The sequence below is a fragment of the Dioscorea cayenensis genome, chromosome 6 (assembly GCF_009730915.1).
Source record: "Dioscorea cayenensis subsp. rotundata cultivar TDr96_F1 chromosome 6, TDr96_F1_v2_PseudoChromosome.rev07_lg8_w22 25.fasta, whole genome shotgun sequence".
NCBI lineage: Eukaryota > Viridiplantae > Streptophyta > Magnoliopsida > Dioscoreales > Dioscoreaceae > Dioscorea > Dioscorea cayenensis.
The window spans coordinates 7,317,140-7,330,227 of NC_052476.1; the positions used below are offsets into that span (position 1 = coordinate 7,317,140).

At 42.1% G+C, this 13,088-nt stretch overlaps 1 non-coding gene across 1 annotated transcript; it reads left to right on the plus strand.

Annotated features, from left to right (window-relative positions):
• Positions 1-12,349: 12,349 nt before the first annotated feature.
• LOC120264066 lies at positions 12,350-12,456 on the plus strand. The gene has a single exon (XR_005537246.1). It is a non-coding gene; the product is annotated as a small nucleolar RNA R71 (small nucleolar RNA).
• Positions 12,457-13,088: the final 632 nt, after the last annotated feature.

The window sequence follows — 13,088 nt, forward strand, 5'->3', positions numbered from 1 at the left end:
AAACATCAATTAAAGAAACATAATGAAAGATCAATGAAACAAAATCATCCTAGGGTTTACAAGTCCAAGCACCCACTAGGGGTTTAGCTCTCCATGTAGCAAGATACAATCAATAATGAAATTGAATGTAAAAGCATGCAATCTATTAGTAAAACCCCCTCATAGTCTGTATCGATGGTCTTGTGGAGTTGGCTTGTCTTCTCCAAGGGTTCTCTCATCAAGCCTAAGGCACACCTCGCCGAATTGATACTAACAAAAGCTCCCCCAATAACTATCCTCTGAAGGAACACAGTGTTGAAGGCCATGGAACAACTACAAAGACCTAGCCAAAGCCTCTCCAAATCCTAGCCGCGAGCACCTACAAAGATGGGGGAAAAATAAGAAAAACATCCTCCAAGATGTTTGAAATCACAGCTTAAATAGGGCTGGAATCGGCATCCACACGGGCATGTGGAATTTCCACATGCTCGTGTGAATTTCCAGGAATTGAATTTCTGCGAGCTATGAACAGTAACTACTGGAGTAATTTTTCTATAGTGCTTCGTCAAAATACTCCCAAATCCACACTTTTCATCAAGGCCACATAAATGGCACACATCCATGTAGTAGATCATGTTGCGTCTTCAATGAAATCATATTTGACGAAGATCTTGCTACTATTGCACAAGTCTGAACACATGAGTATGACTGTCTTTGTGCCTCTCCAATTTATAGTATCACTCGAGCACAATGGAGGTTGGCACATAATCACATGTCTTTGAGCACAACTTGTGTCTTCATCTTTGTTCAGTCTAAGACTTCATCAAAAATTGCATCAACGATCTACTTTTGGTTCCTTTCTTCCACACTTGTCTCCATAACCCTTCATGCACAAAAGAACACAAATACACATGAATAAGCAATAAAATCAGAGAAAAGTAATGCTCACTGTAAGAAAAGAATACTTCGTATTACTAATACACAAGCACTTATCATCCAACTAGAATATGCTCAAGGTCTCAAGGATGGTCTCTCGTCACGTCCTCTCCTCTACTAAGAACAACCAGCTTCACTTGCTGGCCTTAATCATCCATCGCACCTCATCCTCAAGCCCAGCTATGAAAGAACTTGCATGTCCACCCTACAGGACCGACCAAACAGATTCTTCCTTAAGCTGGCATACCACTCTCAGAAGGGAGGGGCAGAGATAATCGTTGTCAAGGGCACTTTAGTTGCATGCGGAACCACGGTCTCCTAACACAAGATCGTAGCCTCAGTTCTTGCCTCTTGGTCGGGCCAAATGTGTTGTTCTTCACTCTAGTCATCCTATAGAAGAAATAATATGAAAGTTCAGCTCAAAAATATGTTATTTTCTCAAAATAGGAGTGCTTACGGCCTACTTATAAGCAAACTCACAGTTGTAACCCTCGGGGAAACTTGCCTTTATGGCAAGTCTTACAGTGATAAGTCTTGAGCTCAGGCCGTAAGGACGCCTCCTAGTGTGAACACATGCAAGTGCACGGGGTCTTCAAGTAATACCTATGTGTGGCATAGGGGTCATATTCCATGGGGCCAAGGAGCTACTATTACTTCCCTTTCGCCTATTTCCTAGGTTAAAACTTCGAATGATGAACATTAATTATAAAAAGAGAAAAAACTAACTAGAATGAAATCTGGACTACTACTATGCACAATTGCCATGCAAGGGAGAATCAAACACAAGAAAAGGTGATTGGGACAGTGAATCCCCCTAGGGTTGTCATTAGGTCATGAACTTAGGATGATAAGTTTCGAAGGTAATTTGGGACCAAGAGATTCCTAAAGTAGGTAATCCTACATCCCTCGGTTATTACCCATAATCCCATACAAGTATTAGTTCAGGATCTCTTCAACCAAATCCTCCTATCATTGAATTGAGTGTCAAGAAATCTCTAATTATGGTCAAACACGCATCTAGGTTTATCTCTAATGGTTGGAGGAGTGCCAAATACCCGAATCTCTCTGTGTATTGGTATATGTATCCCTTTCAAGCTATGTGAGTCTAATACAAGGATGCATTTGTGCATCCAAGTACAATTAGAATTTGAACCACAGAGTTCTCATAAAATCCAAAACATCAAAGAACACATAGAAAGAACCACAAACTACAAGATTCCATAAAAGAAATACAACATCCAATAATACATAAACAAAGATGATCATCCATATTACAAACAAGCAACCAGAGAGTTCATCATGTCCAACCCACAAATAAGTAAGCTCCTCATGAAAACGAATACTCATACAACTCCAAGGAACAAATAAACATGAAAATAAGTAAGAACGACTCCCTCTAGCTTTGAAGCCTCTTGGATGGTGAAGATCTTGAAAGTTTGAAGAGATCTCCGATCAAACGATGCTTTGATGCCCTTGATCTTTTACCAATCTCCTCCTCAGGTGTTTGCCTCCCTCTTGGTGATGCTTTGAGTAGTAGATCACCAGAAATCATCGACGAAAAAGGTGGGGTGGTGGCCCAAGAGGCCCAAGAAGAAGATGATTTGTCAAAAGCACTAAAAAACCCACTTTAAAGACCTTCTTGGAGTGGCTTCATGACCTCATTCATGGGTGTGAAAGAACCTGTAAGAGCCTCAAGATTTCACCAAAAATTCTGTAAAGTGCCATAGTAAAATACTTCAATAACTGCCACAGTCTGTGCATTTTTCAACCGATTCACAGGCGTCTTCATGGGTGTCAGCAAACCCTTTAATGAAACCCGAGACTTTTCCATTTCCTAACTCCTTCGTTCTATAGTACTGGGCTCTAAACTGCCATTTTCAATGTCATTTTTCTTCTCTTTTGTGTTAACGAGCTCACCTGGGCATCCTCAAGACCTGTAACACGAATAAGACCAATTAAACCACAAAATGACAATGATTCATCAATATATACAAAAATAATACAACATAAATATCTATAGAATACAAACAATTAGGCATTTATCACCTTCTGTATATTGAAGCTCAAATATTTTACAAAAATTGAATTGATACTATAGGAATGACTTATTAAACATGCATACAAACATTTCAAGACATTAAATCAAGTAAAAGAGTTCAAACCCAATCCAAAGTGCTCAAAAATGTAAATAAAGAACAAGTGAAAAAAATGGGAGGAAGATTTAATCGCTGATGATGAAAATGGTGAAGAAAAATTCAAAATGAACAATGAAAGGTCAGTGGCAGCACTTAAACCATAGCTTCTTAAAGGTGGCTTACAGGTGTACTAATGAGTGCATTTTATATAGATATTTTGCATACCCTATTATATGATTTGCTTGTATTTTAGAATATATTTTGGTATAAATCAATTATACTTTGGGTATTTGTGTTTAATTGTGCAAGAAATTAGCTCTTGCGATAAAACAATGAATCTTGGAACAAATCATGTGTAAAACAGAGCTGAAATTCAAACTACAAGAGAAACACGGGCAGAAGCACGCCCGTGCTTATTCCTAAGCACTTTATGTGAAAATCCTCATCTGGCTAATCAGTGACTATAGCACGATAATTGTAGCATGGGAAGAACGATCAGAAGCATGCCATGTGCTTCACCCCATGCAAATTATAGCCATTTCTAGAAGAAGAGAAGCACAGTACTACAGCAGAAATATTGTAGCAGAAGTACTCTTTCAAAAGTACTATAGCACAGTTACTATAGCAAGCGAGGGAAAAAGCACAGCTTTGGTGCCAGAGCATGGCCTGCTTATAGGAAGCATGCCTGTGCAAATTATAGGTTTTGTATTTTTCAAGCCAAAACAGTGTCAAAGACTTTTCCAAAAGGGCACGATTAAGAGCACGACCATGCTTGCCTTGAGAATGCTTTTTTAGGCTCCAAAGTTAGTTTTTCAAGAGGAATTTTGGCTGGGGTTTCTTCTAGATCTTCTTGGAGGTAGTGGCTAGACTTCATTATCAATGGATTGGAGGTGGATTTGAGGTGCTAGGACATCTAGTACAGTGAAGCAATGTCGATGAAACTTTATCAGAGCATCGTCAGAGTTGTTTAGGAAGCAAAAAGGGGATTTTCATGGATTATTTCTCTTTTTCTTTCTTAAGTCTTTCATGTGTCTGTAAACCTTTGAGGGGCTAACTATCATATGCTGGTCTCTCTTGTGTTTTTTTTGATTATTCATCTTTGTGTTCATTGCCATTGATGTGTGTATGATGCAAAAATCGATATGGAGATTGCCACTATCTGTGTGAGTAATGATGAGGCATGCATGTCCCCCCGTAGTTGCAATTGTAGTCAAGAGTGCATGTCAACCCTAGATTTGATTAATCGCAGTCTAAAGGATAAGCTTTATTCATCTAGATAGGGCACACATTAGGAAAAGGGTTGAGTCCATTCTGAGCCTTGAGTGAGGATGTATGTTATCAAACCCTCTGTAGAGCGGATACCACGGTCCAAGGAGATGTACATATAATCATTACCTAGTCAATACATCTGTCAAGGGGATTAGTCTGAGGCACTAATTTATCTCAGCAATTCTAATAAGTGCAATTCATACCGGGTTTTACTTACTCATAATTCATTCTTTTGCTTGTCTTTTAGCACATTTTGGTTATATTCGATGCTATTCTCGGTACATTTGTTCATGGTGCTAGAATTTAGGGTTTAAAGCAATTAGGAGTGAAATCGAGGACAAAACAAGCAAAGGATGCAGATTTTTTTTTAAGTGTCCAAGCCAAACATGGGAGGAGCACGGTCATGCTCTGTCCCCGTGATTATTGACATGTCTGCATATGCGCGTAAACCGCAAGTGCACAAGGGTCGAAGTAATAATCCCAGATGAGTGGGTATCATATCCAGAGAGAGTAGGGAATAAAGATACTTAAATTGTTTCTTAACTAATGTGGAAGATGAATAGTGATATGTGTGACAAGATTCAATTCTCAAAAGTAAAAACAACAAGAAAGAGAGCACAAGTAAAGGAGAAGGTAAGGCAATCAATAAAGATGGGGTATCCGGATATTGTTCTGCCTAGGACAATCGTTTCAAGTGCAAAAAACCTCTATTATGCTTCCTAATTAATGCAATAATGAGTTGTGGAAATCCTTAATTGCATAGTCCCAAATCTAAGGTCAACCATGCCTAACTCTATACATGTCACGGAGAAGAAATTGAACAATCTCAACACCTCGCACTCGTATAGAATTGCAATGAGCTCTAGGGATTCCAAATGATAAACCCTATTCCTATGTATAGACCTAATCCTTTGGTCTAGGTGAAAGATACCTAGCCATAATTAAGCACTAGATGATAAAATCACTTCAACGCTTCACTCCGTTGCACTCGCAACTAAGCCCCAGCGAAAGGTCATCCCTTAGCCCATTCACTCTACTATAGCCGCAAAGAACTCTTGGAAAGTGGAGGTAGGATAAATCACACCGGAGAGGAAAGGGGACGCTCCGCTACCTCTCGACTCACCCTCTCAACCCTCTCGAATCTAGCTTTATCTAACTCTCATGGTGTGTCACTCACTCACAAGAGTTACCAAGAAGAACTCTCAACCCTAGTGTCACTCTAGGGGAGTATTCATACAATCAAGCATACAAGATTGGAACTCACAATAAACATCAATTAATTGAAAGCATAATAAAGAGATTTAATGAAACAAATACATACTAGGGTTCACAAATACCCAAGTACCCTCTAGGGGTTTAGCTCTCCATGGAGCTAGATACAATCAATGAAATCGAATATAAAAATAAAGCATCCATAGAAAACCCCCTCGTTAGTCATGGCGATGGTCTTGTGGAGAGTCCTCTACTTGTCGCAAGGGTCCATTTATCCAACCTAGGATACACTTCGCCAGATCGGTGCTGACGAAAGCTCTCCCACTAACCTTCTTCCAAACGGCCTGCGATGTTGGAGTCGTAGAACCTCTCCAAAGCCCTAGCCAATACCTCTCAAAACCCTAGTTGCAGCCCTCTCTCAAGTTGGGGAAAAGATGGAGAAAAGAATGCTGAAATCAGGGCTAAAATCGGCTTTAAAAGGGCTGGAATCGGGAATCCACACGCCCGTGTGAGCGCCCCTGTGGATTTTTCACACGGGCGTGTGGAATTTCCACATGCCCGTGTAGATTCTCTGTTTTCCTGTTTTCTTGGCCGGCTGTGAACAGTGCTGGTGCAGTATTCTTGCTATAGTTTTGCTATAGCACCCTACTACAGTACCAGCCCGAAATACTCCCGAATCCATGCTTTCATCGAGGTAACACAAACGGGCACACGTTTACGTCATAGATCGCTTTGCTTCTTCAATAACGGACATGTTGGTAGAGATCTTGTTCTATATGCACAAGTCAGAATGCTTGAATGTGACTGCCGTTGTGCCCCTCTAAATAGTTGTGCTAACTCGAATACGAGGAGGTCGGCACACATTCCCGCATTTTGAACCTTAGCAAGATTTCCTCCAAATTGGTGCATTATAACCCACATTGGCTTCTTTCTCTCATAATCAGTCTCACAACCCTACCTGCATGAAATTAACATAAATACACACATGTTAGCGTTAAAACCCTAGAAAAGTAATGCTCAACACAAGGAAAGAACACTTCGTATTTTTATCACATAAGCACATATCAAACTCCCCAACACTTAAGCTTTTGCTTATCCTCAAGCAAAAATTAAAACATTAAAGCATAGTCGAAGGAAATATTGGAAGTGCTTGGCCTTAGGTTCACCAAAGCATACAAAGAGAGCATTCTATAAGGGAAATTTCAACAATAAATACGAAAAATCAATGTTCTAGCTAAAAACTTGAATCAAAAAGGAAGGCAAACCCAAAATCATGTAAGTGTGTGCACTCACTCAAGTCAACCCAAAGTATATTCCTCAAAGCTCTACTTACAAGGGACTTATTTATCTACAAAATGTGACAAAAATTCAAAAAGGGTAGTAGCTTCACACATCCTTTAAGGTAGCCCTTTCCAAAGCGGCTGCTAAAGTGGCTTTCACACTTTCGAGGTGGTAGCTCTTTCTACCGGGGTGGTAGCTTTCACACATCCCATGAGATACATCTTTCTCTCATTAGGGCATAACTAGTATCCGACTTATGAGAGTAGCTTCAAACATCATAGGTGGTAGCTCATTCCACCCAATGAGCACAACTAAACAACAAAACTATTTTATTCCTTTTTTTTTAGAATTAACACAAGAAACAACTAAAACTAGTCCCTTATACTCAAACATGAGTTTCCAAAAGAGTTCAAAGAGTGAGTAGTGCAACAAATGTCAATCGGGCAAAAATTCCTAGACATTCAAGCAAAAACTAGGGCATGAAAACATCTAATGTTAAAAATTCTCCTAAACTCAAGAATACAAATAATGCAACTAAGGTGAGCCGCCATTGGCTATGTGAGCATGTATATCAATCAAAACTGGTATAAAAGAGATGTGTGCACTATGAAACTCCCCCCCACCACACCCCACCCCACACACACTTAAGTTGTACATTGTCCCCAATGTACACATGCAAGCTCATTCATAATGTAAATCAATTAAATTCAGATGTGGAGAAGCAATAAAAACAATACTCCCCTGACTCCTAGTGTTACATTTGATGGAGGTAAGTCCTTTGGAGTGTTGTTCCAACGGGTTGTGAAGCTCACACGGCCAAGTGCCGAAACACCTTGGTCATGCCCATGACAAAGTCTCAATTCCCTTGATGACAAGACCATCTGCACACATACACAAGGGGGTTCAGTGAAGCTCAATAAAAACAAAAAATAACTCGAGTATATAAGAGATAAGACAATGAATACAACTCAAGATACAAAATAAACTCAGAAGGAAAGTCCTTTCTGAGTATACAAGTCCAAAATAAAATGCGGAAATAAAAGACGAGGAAAATAAAATCAAGTGTCAATGTCGCGCTCTGGATCTGCTACTGCTGCTGCTGGTGATGAAGTACATGGTGGGTCATCTGGTGCCGGAATAGGGGATGGAGGTGCCGGAGAAACTGAGAGGGCCTGAGGAGTCCTCGGTCACAGGACAAATGATGAGCTGACATCTCGTTCTAAGATCTGCTGTAATGTGTCGAAATGTGCCATGAACTCCATATACTGTGCGGCCTGCGCAACCCTAATATCAGCAATCTCTGCTCGGGCCTCTGTTACCTCTGTCTGTATCACCCCCACAGCGCTCTCGAGCCTCTCAAAGCGATCCTGGGCTCGAGATGGTGAAAACATGCGCACGGGGGATGGGTCCTCTGTCACCGGAGGTGCCTCGGTCTCCATAGGTGCTGAATGAGGCTCAGGGCAGGCTGGGAAGCCTCGGCATCATCTCCCTCCTCCTCGGCTATCTCTGGGAGCATAAACCCCTATCTTAACCCTACGGACCATGCCCATCAATCTCATCGTCTCCAGGCTCAGGGGCGCAGGTATACCCGTCTTCTCAGCCCCGTGAATCGCGCCCAAAAGACCTATACCCAGAGCTAATCTCATAATGCATGGACCCCAGAAAATCTCTCCTAATCTGGTATACTGGCCCTGATGTCGAATGTATATAGTGACAATGTGCCCTAGATAGATCAGTGTGTGCTGCATCATTAAATACAAGTACAGAAGCTCTTGTCGGCTCAGTACACTAGTGCTATCAGCACGGCCATTCACCGACCTGCTCATGATGGCATGTAGATATCGGTACATAGGTCGGGAAAGGCACATGGCCTTGGACACCCCCGTCTCATACTAGCCCTAACCACATAATGCTCTGTAAGTTCTCTGTGGGGTCAGAGCTCCAGGATAATCCGTTGGTAACTGATAGTACTCCTCACTGTCTGTAAATGCCTCCTCGTACAAGCCGAGCCAAACTAAAACCTGAGTGATACTCAGACTATAGTGATGTCCAAGTGCTCTGAATTGAACTATGTCGAGGTCGTCAAATCTCACATAGGATCTGTCAAACTCGAATGTCGGCAGACGCTCAAAACAAGCCTGATGCTCGGGGATAGTGGATCTCATGCTCTCAGACTCAGGAGACGACTCTCGCAGATGCTTATCAGCTTACTTCTTTGACCTGGGTGCCATAGTCTGCAAAAATTGAACGAGAATTGATCAAACTAGTTAATTAAACATAGCTGCAGAAATCCACATAGTCGTGCGAAATTTTCGCACGCCCGTGTAGATCCATGGGCCGTGAACAAACGCATGGCCATGCTTCACACTCCACAAATGCACCATTACAATGCTTTTACTTCGTTCTAAATATAAATAATCATTTTAATTGAAGAAACGAAGCATTATTGACTAGTTTCATCGATGAAAATTATGAATTTGCAAAGGAAATCAAAGATAGGGCTTACAGTCGAGTTGAGATGAGAAAGCTTTGAAAACGGCCAGAAAACCAAGCAAAATCCTTCCAAATTGGCGATATGAGGTCGGGAAACAATGTAGAAGTGCTCTCAGACAACCGGAGGATATTAAGGTGAAGAGGAACGATAATTCTTTTAAAAGGACTCATGCCTTTTGGAGTTCTGTACATTCGTACAGGTGTGAGGAAATTACACACGCCCGTGTACCTCTACAGGAAATTTTCACAGGGGTAGGTGCACGCCCCTGTGTGCTCTCGGGAAAACAGTCATTGCCTCTGAACGCAAATGCACGGGCGTGTCAAAAATACCCACGCCATGCGCCCGACCCACAGGGGCAGCCGCACGCCCCTGTGGCTACTCTGGACATCTGAGAAAAATTGCTAAGTGTTCCGCACACCCATGTGGAAATTCCGCACGGGCGTGGACATTCACAAGCCCAACTCACAGAGGCAAGCGTACGCCCATGTGACTTCTCGGGATGAAGAGAGCTCCTCTGCAGAGATATACACGAGCGTGTGGAAATCACCCACGCCAGTGCGATTTTCACAAGGACGCCCAAAGGGGCGAGCCCACGCCCTTGTGTGCTTTCGGGAAAATCTGCCAATATCTGCAGGAATTCACACGCCCGTGCGGAAATTACCCATGAGCGTGCGAGGATTGCATGGTCATTCACAGGGGCGAGTCCATGCCCCTGTGCCTTCTCTAGATGAGCTCGCAATACAAAACCACGGGCGTGTGTTAATTCCACATGCCCGTGTGTTTTCTTTAGATGCCTTAGAAAATTCTGTAGAGCTCTGCAAAAAATTTTTGAACATGTTTACACACTGAGAGCCTGCCCTATTATGCAAGTTTTACCAGTGAAAAACATGAGAAATAGCTCAAACGACCAAAACTTCAGCCAAACTAACATGAAAACACATGATGAACTTGAAAACCCATGATAAATCATAGCAGAAATATTAAACATCAAGACACCATCACTCAACAATTTATTCAAGCAACACTAAACTACCAAATTAAGAAAACAGTAAACACTTGGGTTGCCTCCCAAGAAGCGCTTGTTTAACATCACTTAGCTTGACGTACCTTATCTTACCTTACGGGGGCTCATAGATGAAAGTTTCCCTCTTACCCATGGCTTGGAAACATGATGAGCAAAATCTCTTGAGGGTAGAGGGTGAATTGTCGGGCTTGGGACTGCCTAGCAATGATTCACCCCGTTTATTCGGTTCACGCACGTCTCCAACAACCTTGGAGCGTTTCCGGTGGCGTCTCCTAGCCCTCTTCAATTTCCGGAGCACCTTCTTCAAGAACTCCGGGGTAGATGGTACTTCTTCCGTCGAACCAAGTATCATGATCTCTTCATTATTCTCCTCTTGGTCGAACAAGCCTTCATATGGATCCCGATTGAATATTTCCTGCATGTATTCATCAACAATCTCATCAGTAGCGTCTAGAAAATACAAAGTATCATCGAAATCAAAAGAATACCGCATGGCTTCAGCAAGGTGGTATGTGAGCTTGTCATCTCCAACTCTCAAAGTTAGCTCTCCACCGTCCATGTCAATCAATGCCTTGGATGTCCACAAAAATAGCCTCCCAAGTATCAAGGGTACATCCGCATCCTCATCGACGTCGAGCACTATGAAGTCAACCGGAAAAATGTACTTGTCCACCTTGAAAAGCACATCCTCAATGATGCCTCTCGGATGTCTCACTGTTCGATCAGCCAATTGCAAAGTCATCCGAGTAGGCCTAGGCTCGCCCAAGCCTAGCTTTTGAAAGAAGGTGTATGGCATGATGTTGATGCTAGACCCTGAGTCCGCCAATGCCATTTCTTCACCTAGATTGCCAATATTACACGGAATGATGAAGCTTCCTGGGTCTTTCTTATTATTCGGCATGTTCTTTTGCAAGACCGCCGAGCAAGACGCATCTAAGATTACTAAAGCACTCTCCTCCAACTTCCTCTTGTTGGTCAACAAGTCTTTTAAGAATTTTGCATACTTAGGCATTTGGGCCAATACCTCAACAAAAGGAATATTGATGTGGAGTTGCTAGAACAAACCCAGGAACTTCTTGTACTGTTCATCCCTTTGGTCATTCTTCAATCTAGAGGGATAAGGGATACTTGGCTTGAAAGGTGGGAGTGTCATCTCCTTCTCTTTGCTTCTTCCCTCTTCAACCTCTATAACCTCAAGTGCGTGTTCATTTGGCTTCTCACTCGGAAGCCTACCGTCGACCTCATGACCACTTCTCAAAGTGATTGCCTTCAATTGCTCTCTTGGGTTGGTCTCGGTATTGCTCGGCAAACTTCCATGTGGTCTTTCCGATAAGGACTTTGCAATCTACCCCACTTGATTTTCAAGATTATATAAGGAGGCGGTATGGTTGTGAAGTATAGCCTCAGCTGATTCAAACCTTGTATTTGACGATTGCACAAACCTAGTCAAGGCCTTCTTCAAATTGGTCATTCAGGTCTCCAAACCTGAAACTCTCTTTTCTACATTTGGGCCTTGTTGTTGGAAACCCAGTGGCCCCATGGCCTTTTGTGGACCTTGGTTGCTCCACGAGAAATTGGGATGAGTCTTCCAACCTGGATTGTAGGTGTTGTTGTATGGGTTCTCTTGAGTGCTCATGCCATTACCTATAAAATTGACGTTCTCAACCGAAGATGCATCACCAAAAGATATCGGGCAATCAGAGCGAGCACGTCCTCCACCACACCCGATGCAAGTAATCATGGTTGCTACTTTGTTCGAAGTTAGAATATCTATTTTCTTACTTAATGATTCCACTTGAGCCGCTAACGCAGTCACTGCATCTATCTCATGGAGATCGAGCCACCTTTTTCTTCTCCCTGGCATTCCATTGGTAGCTGTTTAACCCCATTTCTTTAATTAATTGACGGGCCTCACCGGGGGTCTTGCTACCTAAGGTGCCTCCTACTGCCGCATCCAAGAGTTGCCTTGTACTCGAATTCAAACCGTTATAAAAGATCTAAACAATCATCCACTCTGGGAATCCGTGTTACGGGCACTTTCTCAGGAGCTCCTTGAACCTTTCCCATGTCTCAAATAGAGACTACAATTCCAACTGTATAAAGGACGAAATATCATTCCTAAGCTTTGTAGATTTTCCTGGAGGGAAATAACGGTGAAGAAAAGCTTCTACCATCTCCTCCCATGTGGTAATTGATGCTCTAGGTAATGAGTGTAGCCACTGCTTCGCTCTCCCTTTCAAGGAAAATAGGAAGGCTCTCAACTTGATGGCATTATCTGTCACCCCGTTTATCTTTAGCATATCACACACCTCGAGAAGGTTCTCTATATGACTGTTCGGATCCTCATCGGCCAAACCATTAAACTGTGTAGATTGCTACAACATGTGAATGAATGTCCGCTTCAGCTTGAAGTTCTGAGCTGTAATCTGGGGACGCACAATGCCCGAATGTGTCTCCAATACTGAAGGTCTGGCATAATCGGATAATGTTCGTTGTTGCTCATTCTGTTCTATATGTTTTTCATATTTTTCTACATCTAAATCAGCTAGATTAAACTGTTCTTACACAGGTTCTTTCCCTTTTTCTTCTAAGTGTACGTTCAAGCTCGAGATCTCCTTTAATCAGTATAGAGGGGTTCTCTCGGGTCATAACCTAGAGCTGCACCTAAAAAGAAAGAAAAAGAAATCAGAACGATGATAGAATAAGAAAATATGAAATAGAATGAATAAATGAATAGCTAAGAAAAATAAAGTGGAAA